The 19,846-nt window shown below is 38.8% G+C and overlaps 1 protein-coding gene and 1 long non-coding RNA gene across 7 annotated transcripts in view; one reads left to right on the forward strand and one right to left on the reverse strand.

Annotated features, from left to right (window-relative positions):
- LOC132531519 (uncharacterized) overlaps positions 1-3,668 on the reverse strand; it is a 217,514-nt gene extending 213,846 nt beyond the window's left edge. The window contains exon 1 of the long non-coding RNA XR_009544120.1: positions 3,559-3,668. This is a non-coding gene — a long non-coding RNA (uncharacterized LOC132531519). The remainder of the gene's footprint in view (positions 1-3,558) is intronic.
- Positions 1-19,846, forward strand: part of EFEMP1 (EGF containing fibulin extracellular matrix protein 1) — a 68,423-nt gene that overhangs the window by 22,035 nt on the left and 26,542 nt on the right. The gene's annotated exons all lie outside the window — the stretch shown is intronic.

The raw sequence follows: 19,846 nt of genomic DNA on the forward strand, positions 1-19,846 counted from the left end.
CCTTGGGGATCCTATTAAAATGAAGATTCTGATTCAGTAGGTGTTGGGTGAGACCCAAGGTTCACATTTCTAACAAGCTCCCAGATTCTGTTGGTATATTCAGAGCCTATCTTCCAGTAGCTGATAATTTGTGCTGCCCACCAAGAAGCTGATATGTCTAGTGATTCTTCATTCTCTATTTTCTGCAGTTAGCAGTGTGGTATACTTTGGATAGAATTAGATCTGCATGTGGTAGGTTTTTTCTTTTTTTTTTCAAAAAGATATTCTTCTCCTCTGATTAGACACTCAGTTTCTCCAATATAAATTCCATTGTAACAGTTACAGCTGTAATGCACAGATATTTCCCTTATTAATTAATAGAATTTTCTCCTGTAGTGGAATGTTTTTATGCTTGAATGCTCAGGGGGATCCAGAAAGTAGTCTTTGGCAGCAAAAAGTGGCAGAAACTCCATGAAACTCAGCAAGAGAAAAAGGTTCCCATCTGAATCTTCCCCTAAGTGACTCTGACTGTATTAAACCAGTTAACCTCTCTGGGCCTCAGCTGTCAAAATTAAGAGTTGTCCCTTCCAGCTCTCATTCAAAATAATTTTAAAGAATGAGAAAGAGAAAAAGAGAGGTAGAGAGAGTGCACTTTGTCTAGGCTACAAGCCTTGGAAGTGTGGTCGCTATATGGTTCTTGACTGATACGTGCATGGCATTTAAACTATTTCTATTGATAGGAACTCTTCTTTGACTTTCAAATGGCATTTTTATCAGGAAAACATACCAGAGCAAGTTAAAATCTGCCCTGAGAAGAATGCAGATGTATTCTGTGATTATAATAGCATTAATGACTCAGAAACAAAAAACCAGACAGTTCTAATGTCTTGAAGCTTTATTGACAAAACAGTTCACACCTAGTGCTGGTTGTTTGCTAAAAGTCTGGACCAAATCACTGAAGCTTTAAAAACTAGATCACTGCAGTCTTCCCCGCCGAGGCATGGACATGGGTAATTATTATGGTTCATGCCACAGCCAAGGACTCCATTTCAATCCTAGCTTGGAAAGGAGTTGTTTTTTTGGTTTTGTTTTTTTTTCGTTTTTTGTTTTTTGGCGCAGAGTAAATATACTTTTTGCATGTATTACTATAAACTCATTTAAAACATAAAGGTGACAACATTAAATATTACGGGTTCTTTATTATTTTCTGAATTTTGAATTAAGATTTTCTGCCTTCACTGGGGGACATGAATACCTTTTAGCAAAGAACAGCCTGTTTAAAGTCTACAGGTTTGTTCATTTCATATTTCAGGATGTTTTTCAGCCTCAGATTCAAACCAGGCTTACAACCAAAGCAATCAGTCTTTCCTGAGCTCATGCATTATTATCCGTTACACAAAAAGCATAAGGAAGCCTATGAGTTATCTGTTGCCACGTGACAAATTGTCCTAAAATGCAGCAGCCTAAAACAACAAACATTTATTATTTCACAGCTTCTCTGGGTCTGAATCAAAGTACGGCTTAGTTGGGTCCTCAGGCTTTGGGTCTTTCACAATCTGCAGTTGTCTCAAGGCTTGACTGGGAAGAATCCCCTTCCGAGCTCACTCAACTAGTGGTTGTTGGCAGGATTCACTTCCTGCCGGCATTTCTCATGAGTTCTTCCTCCATGGCTCCTAGCCACATATACCTCTCCCTAGAGCACCTCACAGCACAGCAGCCTTCTTCGTCAGAGTCAGCAAGGGAAAGGGCAGGAGAAAGTGCCAGCAAGAAAGTGAGTGCTAATAAGACTGAAGTCACAGTCTTCTGTAACTCAATCACTGAAGTGACAGTCTATCACTTTTGCCATATTTTGTTCATTAGAAACAAGCTACTAAATCCAGCCCACAGTCAAGGGTGTGAATGCCAGGAGTCTGGGATCATTGCAAGCCATGTCAGAAGCTGCCTACCACAATCTGTAATTAAATTCTCCCTGAAATGATTCCATCCAAAACTTTAGAGTTAAATCTAGAATTTTAAATGGTTTCAAAAGCAAAATATGAGTTAAAAAGCAAAATGCACCCACCTCCCCAGCGGTGCAGGAGCCTGGATGACTCACTCAGATACGTATCCTGATGGGTGTGGTTGAAACAGGCAAAGTACTGTTCGAAAGAAGAACCTCACAGCTTCTAACAGCTCGTTTTGAATGAATGTACCCTTCTCTTCTTCATGGATATGGAACTTCTAAAATGCTATCAATCCTCTCCAAAACCACTCATAAATAATTACGAATATATACTCTGATTTTCAGACTTTTTAGTTAAAATCCTGCTTTACTCCACTCTACAAATAAACAATATCCATGGAACAAAAACTTTATGAGCAAACACAAAAACTCCCTTTATTTTTGCAGATTAGCATGTATCCACATGCCTGTTATATAAAAGAAATTTAATAAACACTGTTCTTGCCTCAACGTGAACTTTTGTCCTAGACATCTGTAATATTTGTGTGTTTGTTAGGGAATCATGGAAAATGTTCTCCATCTCTCTCATAGAAATCTCTGTTCTGTTTCAGTCACATTTTTCTTCCTACAGCCTATTCAAAAGCCTGCTTCCTAGTCATCATTTTTGTGTTTAAATATGTTTACATCTTTTGCCTCAAAATTCTACAGGGAGACGTGCTAAATATAACCTAAGGTTACAATAAATAAGTTGTGTAAGACCTAAAATTTCAGAGGCCATAAAGTCCAACATGAATTTTCATCAGTTCTGAGGAGCAGTTATCATGATAAGGGGCAGAATAGTGATTTGTTTTTTGACAAGGAGGCAGTAATGAAGTAGAATAGCACTCTAAGGGAAAGGGAAAAGAGAAAGGATATATGAGCAAAAGTAGAAAATCACCGTGAGGGTGGAAACCAAGAAATTGAACAACTAATAAAAACAGATGGTGACATGTAGGGAGCGCCACCAGCCACATCCAATCTCCCCAAAAGAATATTCTGATGGCCCGATTGTGACTTAACCAGAGGGAAAGAATAGAGAAAAGGCTAATGCAGCTGTTAAAAAGAATAACCAAAATCCAAAGCAAAGGGTTTTTTTTTTCCTTAAAGAAAATGGGAACGGACCAAATTTAAATTGCTTTTTAAAGTACATAATACAGCTCTGTATAGAGAACAGTACATTTTCTCCTAGGTTCACTCTCCCCCAGAATTAGCTTCCAGATTTTCTCAGGTGTCTCTGATGCCAATAATAAAAACCTCTGTGGGCCTATTGAGTGGGTAGTAGGATAAATGGGTGCCTCAGCAGCCAGGTAGAAGCCAGCCTCTGACCTCGGGCCTGGAGCATCCCCGGGAGGCTGGGCTAATTCATGAAGCAGGCAGTGAGAGTTGGGGAAGCCCTCGGGGGGCTCCCGGTCAGATCTGGTTCCCTTTACCATGATGTACAGAGGAGGAAAAAAAAGCATTATGCTCATAAGATTCCCTCATATTCAGCCATCCATTTACTAGTACAGTCTCTTGACATAAGTAGCCTCACTAAATTCCTCTTTCCTCATCACTGACTCTAAAATGACAGTTTAAGGATTATCCTTTCTGCCACTTACCGTGAAACACAGCTCCAGATCAGTTTGTTGTAGATTTCTGAGCTTAACCACATAGCTCGCAACTGAGTGGATAATCAATCATTCTATGACTAAATCCATCTGGAACAAATTTGAAGCAGTGGCCATGTAGGTTTCTTTTGAAAAAAAAAAAATTAAACTGAAACCAGAGTTGATCTTTTCAAAGGTTCAGAAAATAAAATACATATACAACTTAGCAATGACTTTTCCCCCCAGGAATCATGCATGCTCTATTAGTAAGACTTATTTTGCCCTGGACCCATTTTGCATTTCATTTAATCTGTAAAAGAAGTGGTCCTCAAATGCTTTGGAGGAGAGTCCACTTCCCTGAGAATGAGGTCATGATCCCTCCTTGGATAGAAGGAAAGGGGGACATTGTGTGGACAGGCTGTCACCATAACTTCAAGCTGGTCTTAAATCCCTAAACACACAGGACTCAACAGAGTCCTGTGGAACTAAAAGAGCCCATTTCTGGCTATTCTTGCTAGACCCACTACTTTTTTGCCCTGTAGACATTAAAGGATAATTTAAGTATCAAGAGCCTTGGCTTTTAAGAATTCTACCAATCTTATCCTCAGTAGACTCCAAATTGTTTGTATTAATTTAGGATATAGTTTTCCATGTATACCCTGAAATCTGTACCATTCACACATTCATTTATTCAATTTTCAGTCACTTTTTCATCAATTCATGCATCAATGCATTCAGTTAATATGTGTTCAAACTGTACTAGATGTGTAGACACACCACCTTTTTTTTAACATCTTTATTGAAGTATTATTGCTTTACAATGGTGTATTAGTTTCTGCTTTATAACAAAGTGAATCAGCTACACATATACATATATCCCCATATCTCCTCCCTCTTGCGTCTCCCTCCCACCCTCCCTATCCCACCCCTCTAGGTGGACACAAAGCACCGAGCTGATCTCCCTGTGCCGTGCAGCTGCTTCCCACTAGCTATCTATCTTACATTTGGTAGTGTATATATGTCCATGCCACTCTCTCACTTCGTCCCAACTTACCCTTCCCCCTCCCCGTATCCTCAAGTCCATTCTCTACGTCTGCGTGTTTATTCCTGTCCTGCCCCTACGTTCTTCAGAACCTTTTTTTTTTTTTTAGATTCCATATATATGTGTTAGCATACGGTATTTGCTTTTCTCTTTCTGACTTACTTCACTCTGTGTGACAGACTCTAGGTCCATCCACCTCACTACAAATAACTCAATTTCGTTTCTTTTTATGGCTGAGTAATATTCCATTTTATATATGTACACATCTTCTGTATCCATTCATCTGTCAATGAACTCTTAGGTTGCTTCCATGCCCTGGCTATTCTAAACAGAGCTGCAATGAACATTGTGGTACATGACTCTTTTTGAATTATGGTTTTCTCAGAGTATATGCCCAGTAGTGGGATTGCTGGATCATATGGCAGTTCTATTTTTAATTTTTTAAGGAACCTCCATGCTGTTCTCCATAGTGGCTGTATCAATTTACATTCCCACCAACAGTGCAAGAGGGTTAACTTTTCTCCACACCCTCTCCAGCATTTATTGTTTGTAGATTTTTTGATGATGGCCATTCTAACTGGTGTGAAGTGATACCTCACTGCAGTTTTGATTTGCATTTCTCTAATGATTAGTGATGTTGAGCATCCTTTAATGCGTTTGTTAGCAATCTGTACATCTTCTTTGGAGAAATGCCTATTTAAGTCTTCTGCCCATTTTTGGATTGTGTTGTTTGTTTCTTTGATAATGAGCTGTGTGAGCTGCTTGTAAATTTTGGAGATTAATCCTTTGTCACTTGCTTCGTTTGCAAATATTTTCTCCCATTCTGAGGATTGTCTTTTCGTCTTGTTTATGGTTTCGTTTGCTGTACAAGGGCTTTTAAGTTTCATTAGGTCCGATTTGTTTATTTTCGTTTTTATTTCCATTTCTCTAGGAGGTGGGTCAAAAAGGATCTTGCTATGATATATGTAATAGAGTGTTCTGCCTATGTTTTCCTCTAAGAGTTGTATAGTGTCTGGCCTTACATTTAGGTCTTTAATCCATTCTGAGTTTATTTTTGTGTATGGTGTTAGGGAGTGTTCTCATTTCATTCGTCTACTTGTAGCTGTCCAGTTTTCCAGCACCAATTATTGAAGAGGCTGTCTTTTCTCCATTGTATACTCTTGCCTCCTTTATCAAAGATAAGGTGACCATATGTATGTGGGTTTATCTTTGGGCTTTCTATCCTGTTCCATTGATCCATGTTTCTGTTTTTGTGCCAGTACCATACTGTCTTGATTACTGTAGCTTTGTAGTATACTCTGAAGTCAGGGAGCCTGATTCCTCCAGCTCCGTTCTTCTTTCTCAAGATTACTTTGGCTATTCAGGGTCTTTTGTGTTTCCATACAAATTGTGAAATTATTTGTTCTAGTTCAGTGAAAAATGCCATTGGTAGTTTGATAGGGATTGCATTGAATCTGTTCATTGCTTTGGATAGTATAGTTATTCTCACAATGTTGATTCTTCCTATCCAAGAACATGGTATATCTCTCCATCTGTTTGTATCATCTTTAATTTCTTGTATCAGTGTCTTATAGTTCTCTGATACAGGTCTTTTGTCTCCTTAGGTTGGTTTATTCCTAGGTGTTTTATTCTTTTTGTTGCAATGGTAAATGGGAGTGTTTCCTTAATTTCCCTTTCAGGTTTTTCATCATTAGTGTGTAGGAATGCAAGCAATTTCTGTGCATTAATTTTGTGTCCTGCTACTTTACCAAATTTATTGATTAGCTCTAGTAGTTTTCTGATAGCATCTTTAGGATTCTCTGTGTATAGTATCATGTCATCTGCAAACAGTGACAGTTTTACTTCTTCTTTTCTGATTTGGATTCCTTTTATGTCTTTTTCTTCTCTGATTGCTGTGGCTAAAACTTCCAAAACTATGTTGAATAATAGTCGTGAGAGTGGACAACCTTGTCTTGTTCCTGATCTTAGAGGAAATGGTTTCAGTTTTTCACCATTAAGAACGATGTTGGCTGTGGGTTTGTCATATATGGCCTTTATTATGTTGAGGTAAGTTCCCTCTATGTGTACATTCTGGAGAGTTTTTATCAACAATGGGTGTTGAATTTTGTTGAAAGCTTTTTATGCATCTATTGAGATGATCATATGGTTTTTATCCTTTGATTTGTTAATATGGTTTATCACATTGATTGATTTGCATATATTGAAGAATCCTTGCATTCCAGTGATAAACCCCACTTGATAATGGTGTATGATCCTTTTAATATGCTCTTGGATTCTGTTTGCTAGTATTTTGTTGAGGATTGTTGCATCTATATTCATCAGTGATATTGGCCTGTAGTTTTCTTTCTTTGTGGCATCTTTGTCTGGTTTTGGTATCAGGGTGATGGTGGCCTTGTAGAATGACTTTGGGAGTGTTCCTCTCTCTGCAATTTTTTCGAAGAGTTTGAGACGGATAGGTGTTAGCGCTTCTCTAAATGTTTGATAGAATTCGCCTGTGAAGCCATCTGGTCCTGGGCTTTTGTTTGTTGGAAGATTTTTAATCACAGTCTCAGTTTCAGTGCTTGTGATTGGTCTGTTTATACTTTCTATGTCTTCCTGGTTCAGTCTCAGAAGGTTGTGCTTTTCTAAGAATTTATCCATTTCTCCCAGGTTGTCCATTTTATTGGCATATAGTTGCTTGTAGTAATCTCTCATGATCCTTTGTATTTCTGCAGTGTCAGTTGTAACTTCTCCTTTTTCATTTCTAATTCTATTGATTTGACTCTTCTTTTTTTCTCGATGAGTCTGGCTAATGGTTTATCAATTTTGTTTATCTTCTCAAAGAACAAGCTTTTAGTTTTACTGATCTTTGCTATTGTTTCCTTCATTTCTTTTTCATTTATTTCTGATCTGATCTTTATCATTTCTTTCCTTCTGCTAACTTTGGGTTTTTTTTGTTCTTCTTTCTCTAATTGCTTTAGGTGTCAGGTTAGGTTGTTTATTTGAGATTTTTCTTGTTTCTTGAGGTAGGCTTGTATTGCTATAAACTTCCGTCTTAGAACTGCTTTTACTGCATCCCATAGGTTTTGAGTCATCGTGTTTTCATTGTCATTTGTTTCTAGGTATTTTTTGATTTCCTCTTTGATTTCTTCAGTGATCACTTGGTTATTTAGGAGTGTATTGTTTAGCCTCCATGTGTTTGTATTTTTTACAGATTTTTCCTGTAATTGATATCTAGTCTCATAGCATTGTAGTCAGAAAATATACTTGATACAATTTCAATTTTCTTAAATTTACCAAGGTTTGATTTGTGACCCAAGATATGATCTATTCTGGAGAATGTTCCATGAACACTTTAGAAGAAGGTGTATTCTGTTGTTTTTGGATGAAATGTCCTATAAATATCAATTAAGTCCATCTTCTTTAATGTATCATGTAAAGCTTGTGTTTCCTTACTTATTTTCATTTTGGATGATCTGTCCATTGGTGAAAGTGGGGTGTTAATGTCCCCTACTCTGATTGTGTTACTGTTTCCCCTTTTATGGCTGTTAGCATTTGCCTTATGTATTGAGGAGCTCCTATGTTGGGTGCATAAATATTTACAATTGTTATATCTTTTTGAATTGATCACTTGATCATTATGTAGTGTCCTTCTTTGTCCTTGTAATAGTCTTTGTTTTAAAGTCTATTTTATCTGATATGAGTATTGCTACTCCAGCTTTGTTTTGATTTCCATTTGCATGGAATCTTTTTCCATCCCCTCATTTTCAGTCTGTATGTGTCCCTAGGTCTGAAATGTGTCTCTTGTTGACAGCATATGTATGGGTCTTGTTTTTGTATCCATTCAGCCAGTCTATGACTTTTGGTTGGAGCATTTAATCCATTTATATTTAAGGTAGTTATCGATATGTATGTTCCTATTACCATTTTCTTAATTGTTTGGGGTTTGTTATTGTAAGTCTTTTCCTTCTCTTGTATTTCCTGCCTAGAGAAGTTCCTTTAGCATTTGTTGTAAACCTGGTTTGTTGGTGCTGAATTCTCTTAGCTTTTGCTTGTCTGTAAAGGTTTTAATTTCTCCGTTGAATCTGAGTGAGATCCTTGCTGGGTAGAGTAATCTTGGTTGTAGTTTTTTCCCTTTCATCACTTTAAATATGTCCTGCCACTCCCTTCTGGCTTGCAGAGTTTCTTCTGAAAGATCTGCTGTTAACCTTATGGGAATTCATTTGTATGTTATTTGTTCTTTTTCCCTTGGTGCTTTTAACTTTTTTCTTTGTATTTAATTTTTGACAGTTTCATTATTATGTGTCTTGGTGTGTTTCTCCTTGGATTTATCCTGAATGAGACTTTCTGCACTTCTGGGATTTCACTGACTATTTCCTTTCCCATATTAGGGTAGTTTTCAACTATAATCTCTTCAAATATTTGCTCAGTCCCTTTCTTTTTCTCTTCTTCTTCTGGGACCCCTATAATTCAAATGTTGGTGCATTTAATGTTGTCCCAGAGGTCTCTAAGACTGTCCTCAATTCTTTTCATTCTTTTTTCTTTATTCTACTCTGCCATAGTTATTTCCACTGTTTTACCTTTCAGATCACTTATCCGTTCTTCTTCCTCAGTTATTCTGCTATTGATTCCATCTAGAGAATTTTAAATTTCATTTATTGTGTTGTTCATCATTGTTTGTTTGCTCTTTAGTTCTTCTAGTTCCTTGTTAAATGTTTCTTGTATTTTCTTCATTCTATTTCCAAGATTTTGGATCATCTTTACTATCATTACTCTGAATTCTTTTTTAGGTAGACTGCCTATTTCCTCTTCATTTGCTTGGTCTGGTGGGTTTTTACTTGCTCCTTCATCTGCTGTGTGTTTCACTGTCTTTTCATTTTGCTTAACTTACTCTGTTTGGGGTCTCCTTTTTTGCAGGCTGCAAGTTCGCAGTTCCCGTTGTTTTTGGTGTCTGCCCCGAGTGGCTACGTTTGGTTCAGTGGATTGTGTAGGCTTCCTGGTGGAGGGGCATGGGGCCTGTGTTCTGTTGGATGAGGCTGGGTCTTGTCTTTCTGGTGGGCAGGACTGTATCCAGTGGTGTGTTTTGGGGTGTCTGTGATCTTATTATGATTTTAGGCCGTCTCTCTGCTAATGGGTGGTGTTGTGTTCCTGTCTTGCCAGTTGTTTGGCATAGGGTGTCCAGTACTGTAGCTTTGCTGGTCATTGAGTGGAGCTGGGTCTTAACGTTGTGATGGAGGTCTCTGGGAGAGCTTTTGCGTTTGATATTATGTGGAGCCAGGAGGTCCGTCGTGGACCAAGGTCCTGAACTCAGCTCTCCCACCTCAGAGGCACAGGCCTGACACCTGGCTGGAGCCCCAAGACCCTGTCAACCACATCACTCAGAAGAAAAGGGAGAAAAAAAGAAAGAAAGAAAGAAAGAAAGAAAGAAAGAAAGAAAGAAAGAAAGAAAGAAAGAAAGAAAGAAAATATAAAATAAAGTTATTAAAATAAAAAAAATTTAAACTTATTAAAAATTTAAAAAATTTAAAAATGTTAAAAAAAGAAAGAAGAGAGCAACCATACCAAAAAACAAATCCACCAATGATAACAATCAGTAAAAATTATACTAAAAAAAAGTCCAAAAAAACGGACAGACAGAACCCTAAGACAAATGGTTAAAGCAAAGCTATACAGACAAAGTTACACAAAGAAGCATACACATACACACTCACATAAAGAGAAAAAGGAAATATATATATATATATGTCTATATATAAAAAAAAAAGGAAGAGAGCAACCAAATCAATAAACAAATCTACCAATCATAATAAACTCTAAATACTAAACTAAGATAAACATAAAACCAGAAACAAATTTTAGATGCAGCAAGCAAACCCCAAGTCTACAGTTTCTCCCAAGTCCACCACCCCAATTTTGGGATGATTCATTGTCTATTCAGGTATTCCACAGTTGAAGGGCACATCACGTTGATTGTGGAGATTTAATCCGCTGCTCCTGAGGCTGCTGGGAAAAATTTCCTTTCTCTTCTTTGTTCCCTCAGCTCCTGGGTTTTAGCTTTGGATTTGGCCCTGCTTCTGCGTGTAGGTCGCCTGAGGGTGTCTGTTCTTCGCTCAGACAGGACAGGATTAAAGGAGCAGCTGATTCGGGGGCTCTGGCTCACTCAGGCCGGGTGGAGGAAGGGGGTACGGATGCCAGGCGAGCCTGCAGCGGCAGAGGCCGGTGTGACGTTGCAATAGCCTGAGGCGTGCCATGTGTTCTCCCGGGGAAGTTGGCCCTGGATCACGGGACCCTGTCAGTGGCGGGCTGCACAGGCTCCCGGGAGGGGAAGTGTGGATAGTGACCTGTGCTTGCATACAGGCTTCTTGGTGGTGGCAGCAGCAGCCTTAGCATTTCATGCCCGTCTCTGGGGTCCGCGCTGATAGCCGTGGCTCGCGCCTGTCTCTGGAGCTCGTTTAGGTGGTGCTCTGAATCCCTTCTCCTCGTGCACCCCGAAACAATGGTCTCTTGCCTCTTAGGCAGGCCTAGACCTTTTCCCGGACTACCTCCCGGCTAGCTGTGGCACACTAGCCCCTTCAGGCTTCTTCCCACCGCCAACCCCACTCCTCTCCCTGGGATCTGACCTCCAAAGCCCCGAGCCTCAGTTCTCAGCCCCCGCCCGCCCCCGGGTGAGCAGACAAGCCTCTCGGGCTGGTGAGTGCTGGTCCGCACCAGTCCTCTGTGCGGGAATCTCTACGCTTTGCCCTCCGCACCCCTGTGGCTGCGCTCTCCTCCATGGCTCCGAAGCTCCCCCGCTCCGCCACCCCCGTGTCTGCCCGAGAAGGGGCTTCCTGGTGTATGGAAACTTTCCCTCCTTCACAGCTCCCTCCCACTGGTGCAGGTCCCGTCCCTATTCTTTTGTCTCTGTTTTTTCTTTTTTCTTTTGCCCTGCCTAGGTACGTGGGGAGTTCCTTGCCTTTTGGGAAGTCTGAGTTCTTCTGCCAGCGTTCAGTCGGTGTTCTGTAGGAGTTGTTCCACGTGTAGATGTATTTCTGATGTATTTGTGGGGAGGAAGGTGATCTCCACATCTTACTCCTCTGCCATCTTGAAGGTCTCCCCACACCACCTTTCTTGCAAGGACTTTTCAGTCTATCTGAAAGGGGTTAGATAAGGTCAGATTTTTAAAAATTAGATACACAGATTGGTGGTTGCCAGAGGTGGGGGGTGGGGGGTGGGCAAAATGAGTGAAGGGAATCAAAGGTACAAACTCTCAGTTATAAAATAAATAAGTCATGGGGATATAACACACAGCATGGCAACTATAGTTAATAACACTGTAGTGTATATTTGAAAGTTGCTAAGAGAGTAGACCTTAAAAGTTCTCATCACAAGAAAAAAAATTCTGTAACAATGTGTGGTGATGGACATTAACTAGATGTATTGTGGTGATCATTTCACAATATCCACAAATATCAAATTGTTAGGTTGTACGCCTGAAACTAATATGATGTTGTATGTCAATTATACGTCAATTTAAAAAAGAAAAGAAAAGTAACCAACACAAATAATTCAGCTCAACAATTCAAGTCAACAAAACCCTCCTTGAGGGCCTCAGTCCCCATGTAGTCAATGGTAGTTACGGTTACCAAGAAGCACTGGAGGGGTCCAAAGGAGGGATTGGTTGCTGCAACCAAGGGCCAGTTAGGGCTTTGTGGAGGGAGCAGATGTGATATGGGTCATGAAGGATGAACTGGATGTTAATAAACCTGAGAAGAGAAAGGCAGGCTTTGCTGGGTGGACACCCTGTATACAGAGTAATGGGTTTGGGGTAAGGGAAAGAGGGACTACTATAGGGGAAGCAGGAAACAGGATAGGAAGGTCATTGGAGGAAATTTATGTAGAACCCTGAATTCTTGTTAAGCCATTTAGATTTAGTACTGTCAAAATTAGTGAAAGATTTTGAGCAAGGAGTGACCTAATAAAAATGCTACCTCCAGATAGTTGTAGGATAAGGAGGAAAAATAAGCATACACATATTGTTAAATGTATTAAATCACCCTAATAGGACTTGGGTGGGGGACTGGGACAGAGAGGGCATATGTCAGTCTGACTGACTGAAAATTGAGTAAGTTTCTCAAGAAAGAATGGTACTAACTTTCAAGTTAGTACATATAGTAACGATGCTAATAAGAGGTATAAAAAGGTAGTTGAATCCATAAGGACTATTTTCAGAATCATAATAATAATTTAATAATTTGTTTAAAACTATTTCTAACAGACACATTCATTATTTTTGTATGTAAGTGCTTCTCCTGAGTCAAATGATGATTCTAAACAAGTTCCACTCCAAGTAGGGTCAACAGTTTATGATATTGTTTAGCAATACATTTATTCATAGGTATTACAAAGGTAAACATCAAACTTGTAAATTAATAACATTTTGGTGTAACTTCATCTTCTGCACCCAGTGAAATAACCAGTTAGGAGCTAAGTAAGCCCTTAAATGATCTTCTGGACAATCATCCTTTCTGCTTCGTGCCCACATCCATTAAACAGTAGAACGTTCGTTAGTCATAATGTATGACCGAAGGAATTTGGAGCAAGTCTCTAACCACAAACTGTGTCTAAACATAGACCTTTAAGAGTTTCTCCGATCTTAACATGTTTAAGTCTGTGACACTGCAATATGCAATGAATACAACCTAAGCAGACTCATGCCTTAGTTAAAATAAGGTTTTGCAATTACAGAAAATTATGGCAAGAGGCAATTATCCATAGGCCCACTCTCCCCTGTGAGTCTCCTACCATCCATTTTGCAAATAAGCATGAACTAAGGGAGTAATCTGTTTATAAATAGAGGAGAGCAACAAGTTCTCCTGATATGTCTAGGGGAAATGCATTTTCCAGTTAAAAATTATCTTTGTTTAAAAATAAGAATTTGAATGGAATACAAAAAGAGGAACAGCAGTTTTGGAGTGGGGGTGAGGCTAGACTGCTAAGCTAATAAAGCAAGAACTTAAGAATATAAGAATATATAGTTTAGCCTATGGAATAATCCAAAGGAATTTTAACTAGACTTAGAGATCACTTCACTAAGTCTTGATACTCTTTGGTTTGGGGCGGGTGGGGACATTGTTTTGTTTCGTCTTTGCTTTTGTTTTTTTGAAGACCTACCCAGAGCAAGAATTTTGCAAAGGCAAAACACCTGGTTTGTTCATTTATTGATCTATTTAAGTGTCCATTCTGGAACACTTCATAAACAATAGTCAGGTCTATACTTTTCTTCTCAAGAGTGGGGTCTGCTGGAGATGATGTGTTAGTTGTCTAGGTTTGCTTTTTAATTTTATGTTGGATTTGGGAATAATAAGATGGGGGGGAAATATTTTAACAATTGCTCTGTTACTTACAGTTCGGGAGATAGCACAAGACCACAGAGGTATCCTGTAGCTGGATCCCTAAACATAATTTCAAAGTGTGAGATTATTCAACAAGCCTGAGTAGAGTAACTACTGTGTGCAAAGCACAGTAGGTGTTGAGAATACAAAGATGAAAGCTTATGGTGCCTGCCCACAAAGCACTCACAGTCTGAGCAAGTAGACAGTAACAGCAATGTGAAATTTTGAGTCCCGTTTCAGAAACTTCCCAGAGAAGGTACTACCAGGCGTCAGTCTTGGGAAGTTGTGGGAATTAGCCTTTAATGAACTGGGGGAAGGAAAGGAGGGAAAGAGAAAGAGTGTTCTAGGCAGAGGGAACAGTATTTGCTAAGGTCGTTAAGTAGAATACAGAAGAAACAAGTGTTCTGTACAATTCAGTGAGCAATACAAGATGACAGGTTAAAGTCAAATAATGAAGGGCCTTGCATGTCATGTTAAAAAGTTTGGATATCATCCTGAAGATAGTGGGAAGTGGCATAATCAGCTTTGCTTACAGAAGAGGTAAACACATCATTCGCTTTTAAAACTTATTTCTGAGTTCTAAATTTGTTAACCCAATAAGATAATTTTATTGTAGTTAATTAGGACTGGTTTTATTCTTCATTTATACCAGTGCTACAAAGGCAAATTAAGTATGAATTTCATTATAAAAATAGTACAGTTCTGTTCGTAAGTTTAAATCTTTATCAAACATAACACAGTGGGGAAAATACCTTAGCTCAAGGAAAAGCTTCTATAAAGTCAAAACCAGCCTTAAAATTCCACTCGGCATGTAGTCATTGTTCCAGGCCATTATGATTTTATCCACACAGAATATAACTGTATACTCTTAAAGCATTTTTACTACTTGAGATTTGTTCCATCTTAAAATTTGTACTAAAACTTACTGGAAAACTAGTTTGAAAATAAAATTGTAACTCAGCCTTTGCAGAAGCTACGAGAGGTTCTACACATTTCCCTTATTTGGCATAGCATCCCCTATTATATTGTATTGTAGAAATATAATATATATTATTATATTATATAATATAATTGTAGAATATAATTGTAGAAATATAATTGTAGAAATACTATGGAAGCATTGAGTGTTATTTATCTTAAGTGTTTTGCCACTTTATAATATAATAGTGCTAGAATTTACACATCAAATCTAATGGAGAGCTCAACTGGTACCTTTAACAAATTGAGGCTATAAAATTATATAGGCCACTGATGTGTGCCTAGGGATATTCAGCTGCTGGTTTCCTAGTGGAGAACGCCAGAATTCAGTGATCGGAGAAAAACTTGTTTAGGACCCTAAGCCACACAGAGTGCCAGAGGCACCCCTTCATCCTTAAGGTGAGTCTAGTTAAGGAGAAGAGGGGTGGGGGGATAGCTGTCCAAGATCTCTCCAAGGCAGTGGATTTTCCACAGATAGCAAGTATGCTGCTCTTCCTCTTCCTTAGCAAGGATAATCTGTAGATAGAGCAGTCCCAGAGGTCAGTTGGACAAGCTGCTTTCTGCAGTTATCTTACATTGGCCAAAGGAACCCGGGAAAAGAAACTCAAAGAAGGTGGACGTGAGCTGGACCTAGAAGGGGAATCTATCCTGTTAAGGTAGAAGGGTTGGAGAGAGGATTACGGTCAAAGGCAGACAAGTGGCAACATATGTTTGCACATGGCAGTATATTGCCTGGCTGATATGGAGGGCCATACAAGATGGCACTGATGAAAGGACTAGTGTTTAGATGAAACTACCTGTTATATTGCAGTGAGGTTCATCCAATTATACAGGACCTTCTGCCTTTTACTGACATCTATGTGAGTAGTCACAGGATTAGGTGGCTGGTGTTGGGGTTCTGGGGGCCTGTGTAGCAGCCCACCTCCCTGAGGAGATGAAGACGGTGGGGACAGCCTGCTGAGCTCCTGAGGGGTGCACTGGAGAGTCATAGCACTGGGCTAGGGAAACAGCACTCACAAACCATTGCTGAAGCAGCAGTGCCCAAGGCCTGCACACCAGTAGGAGATGGTCCTCACCCTACCTTGGATGTGGCAGCAGTCAGAATTCTCAAGGTAAAAGAATGGTCTGCCCAATTGAGGTGAACTTGAGAAAGGGCAAATGCAAAAGCAAATACTGAAATAGGAAGAAGGAATCAGAAATGCAGGATGGAAAAAGGTGGGATAATAAGACAACAGAGAAGGAAGTCAGCCTTGTCACCTGCTAATTTGTCACACTGCCACCATAAGCATAGTGTTTTTCCTCAAGCTTTAAATTCTTTAATTTTTCCTATTAATTTTCTCTGTTTTACCTTTAATATGGGAATAAGAATCTATCATATATACATATATAATTTTTGTAAGGCCATAATAAAAGCATTTGGAGGTCATTTGGTTTCCAAAGAAACCAAAATTAATTTTCCAAAGAAAATTTTTCTAATATGCCATGAGTTTTTACTATATTACTAGCATAGCTTTTTTTCTTTTTTTTTTTTTGCGGTACGCGGGGCCTCTCACCGTTGTGGCCTCTCCCGTTGCGAAGCACAGGCTCCGGCCGCGCAGGCTCAGCGGCCATGGCTCACAGGCATGTGGGATCTTCCCGGACCGGGGCATGAACCCGTGTCCCCTGCATCGGCAGGCGGACTCTCAACCACTGCGCACCAGGGAAGCCCCTACTAGCATAGCTTTTAACAAACAAGAATTGGCTCCAGATCAAATCCTCCTGTGTGATATGATTGAATGGGTGCTTCACCAACTACAAATGATATAGATCACTATTATGTTTAGCGGAGACTCCTCAGACCTGCTCATTTGACTCATTTACATGCAGTTTTTCCCACTACGTTTGAAAATATTCCCCATCTGTTCTCTAGTTCTGATTTATAATTTCATCACTGTCTTGAAAGATGATGACCATAATATCCTTGACATAGTCAATATAATAAATAAAAATTGCTTCTGAATTTTACACTTTCACAGCTTTTTCATAGCTAGAACTTGTTCACACAAAAGTTCTCAGAGTTACACTTAAGTTCTAATGAGAGCTCTAGTTAAAGCTATGTTTGCTAAGTAGTCTTCATAAGCATTAACATTCCATTTCTGTGTCTGGGTCCTATTGCCACCAACTGTCCTTTCATATCACAAAATATTATAAAATGCAAAAGATTCTAGATTCTTTTTGTTTTGCCAGATCACATTTGTGTGAATGTTTGCAATTTCCCTAATGAGAAATAACTTTAAGAAAGAAAGGCTGATTTTGCCTGTTCTTGCATCCATTCATCTGGAATACGCAAAAGCAAGGGAAGTCATTTGATGCTATGGTTGTTCCTCATGATTGGATTTCACTGTCACACTCAAAATACGACACTGAGCAAAGAAACCAAGATAGGATGTGTAATTACACGCAAGGACATAGAAAACTATATTAAAAAGCCCTGCCTTTCTGCAGTTTTCTTGCTTCCTTCCACTTGTCTATAACAGAAGTACCACCCTTACGTATAGCAAATTCACAGTTTTGTTAAATACAATTTATTGAGCCCTAGTGTCAACCAGGTACCATTTGGGGTGTGTATTACTTCAGTGAGTCCTCACAAGAATATTAAGAAATGCATATTATCCCTACTTGACAGACATGGCAGTGAGACTTGGAAAGGTTAAGTGACTTTCTCCCGACACATACCAAAAACACGGTGTTGCTTGGGTTTGAACTGAGACTTATTTGACTCTAAAACTCATGATCTTACCCACTCTTCTGTCTCAATCGTATTTCATATCTTTCTGTCAGGGAGTTGTATAAGAAAAAAATTTATTCTGTGGTTCTCAGACTTTCTAAAAAGGTCAAGTCTTCCTGTAAACTCTAATTCTTGGTATAATAAACTCTTGGTATAATAAGGCTAGAAAAAAGGCTAGCACAAGCAACTAAAGAAGGAAACAACCTCAAATAAAATAATTTAGAACTTAAAAATACTATGCAGTGAGAAAATAGTATGGTTGTTCTAATTCTGAAAGCCATGGAAAGAGACCTGTAGTTGAAGGTCACTGACAGGACCTCCTTACATCTACCTGGTAGCTTCACAGTCATCCATATTGAGCACATATGTGCCTGAAGCCAAAGGTTTTCATTTAAAGGTTTCCACAAACAAATTATTACATTTCTAGGGAGAAATAATTCTAGGCTAATTTTAAAATTAACAATATGAATTGCTCAATTTTTCCATTTTCTTCTAAAATGAAAACTTGGAATATGATGGACTCTACGGATGTGCTCCATGCAGTAACCATTTTAAGTATATACAACAGATCTAAGAACATAGACTTTTTTTTTAATCTGTTTATTCATGCCAAGAAACTCTCTCAAAGACTGCCTTAGTTTGGCATCTACCTTTAACACATCAACTACGTAACTGGCACACGTCCATCTCCCTTTGTACTCTACAGACAGAAACCATGTATGGGGCATGTTTCCCCACAAGATTTTTTTCAGAGTTTATGCTGCCAAACAAGCATTAAGCTAGTCTAAATTCCGGGCAAGTATGTAACTTTACAGGCACACAGTACTGCACCAAAACATTGAAGAGAACTTTCTATTCATCCCACTCTGCTAACAGAGCCATTCAATCCTGTCCAGAAAGATGAGTCCATTTTAAACCCTCCTTTGATTCTACAGATTAGGAGGAGGGAGAAGTTACTGCTGAAAAATGAAAAAGAAGGGAAGAAGAAACGGTCATGGCCCCCAAGAAGCAAGAGCATGTTTTCCAGGTTTCCCAGGTTCCAACATTTTGTGTTAGAGAGGGCAGAAGAGATAAGAGCTGGAAAATGAATCCTTTTCACAACAGTGTTCAGGATTTCAGCAAAGTGAGCTTTAATTTCAGATTTTTTAAACTGAAAGACATTTCAGAGAATATACAGTCCAAATGTATTTTTGCTTCTAAGAACTGTAAGGTAAAATGCCCCAAACTCATTTAAAAGTCCAAAGACTATTTTATATGCTAGCTTGAGAATTCTTTAGCATCAAAACTCACCAGGTCATAGTTTTAGGAAACAGTATTTTCTTTTGTCCCCTATTGCCTTTAGGTACTCCTCAAACTAATACTCAGGAGTTATTTGAATGCTATTTCTTCACATCACTGCAAGTGTTTTAACACAGGGGCTGGGAGATATCCCACAGCCTATGTACATCAAACACAATTTATCAGCAAATTAAATTCAAGTATGCATGATAATTCATGAATAATTTGAGGGAAATAGTAACTATAGTATCAGTTTGGAACAAAACCAAAAAGTCAAATCTCACTTGGTTTAATGGCATATGAAACACTTGGGCACAAGCTGATAGTTGCTTGCATTTAACATTTTGAACACCAAATAATCTTATGCCTTAATATGATAAAGCCTGCAGAGTCCCCCTTCCTGAAAAATTCTTAATACTTACAAGGAATAATAAGTCTAGGATTTCTTAACTACCTCCTTGCTCAAGGAAGAGAGAGAGAATAAATAACCACTTAGGATGAGATCTTTCCTTGCTATGCTTTATCATAGAGTGAGTTTTTCATATGTTAGAGGAAAAATTATAAAAGTATAAAAGTAAGCATCACAATACATATTGTATATATACAAAGATATATGTATGTACACCATATGTCAAAGAGAGAAAGTATAGATATTCAATCTTGTTGAATCTTCACAACTTTCTATATTGGGGTGGATGCAGCATCTATTTTTCAATGTTTTTTAATCAAGTTTTCAAACTTGAAGTTGAAGGTATGACACAGATTCAGAAACTGTTAACATTCTGCCATATTTGCATGCCATGCTTTAGCACCATCTTTAAACACAGGCAACTGGTCAAATCTCCCCCCACACACACTACTGGGATTCACATTGCACCGTTTGCA

Source organism: Lagenorhynchus albirostris, chromosome 13, assembly GCF_949774975.1.
Source record: "Lagenorhynchus albirostris chromosome 13, mLagAlb1.1, whole genome shotgun sequence".
NCBI classification, from domain to species: Eukaryota; Metazoa; Chordata; class Mammalia; order Artiodactyla; family Delphinidae; genus Lagenorhynchus; species Lagenorhynchus albirostris.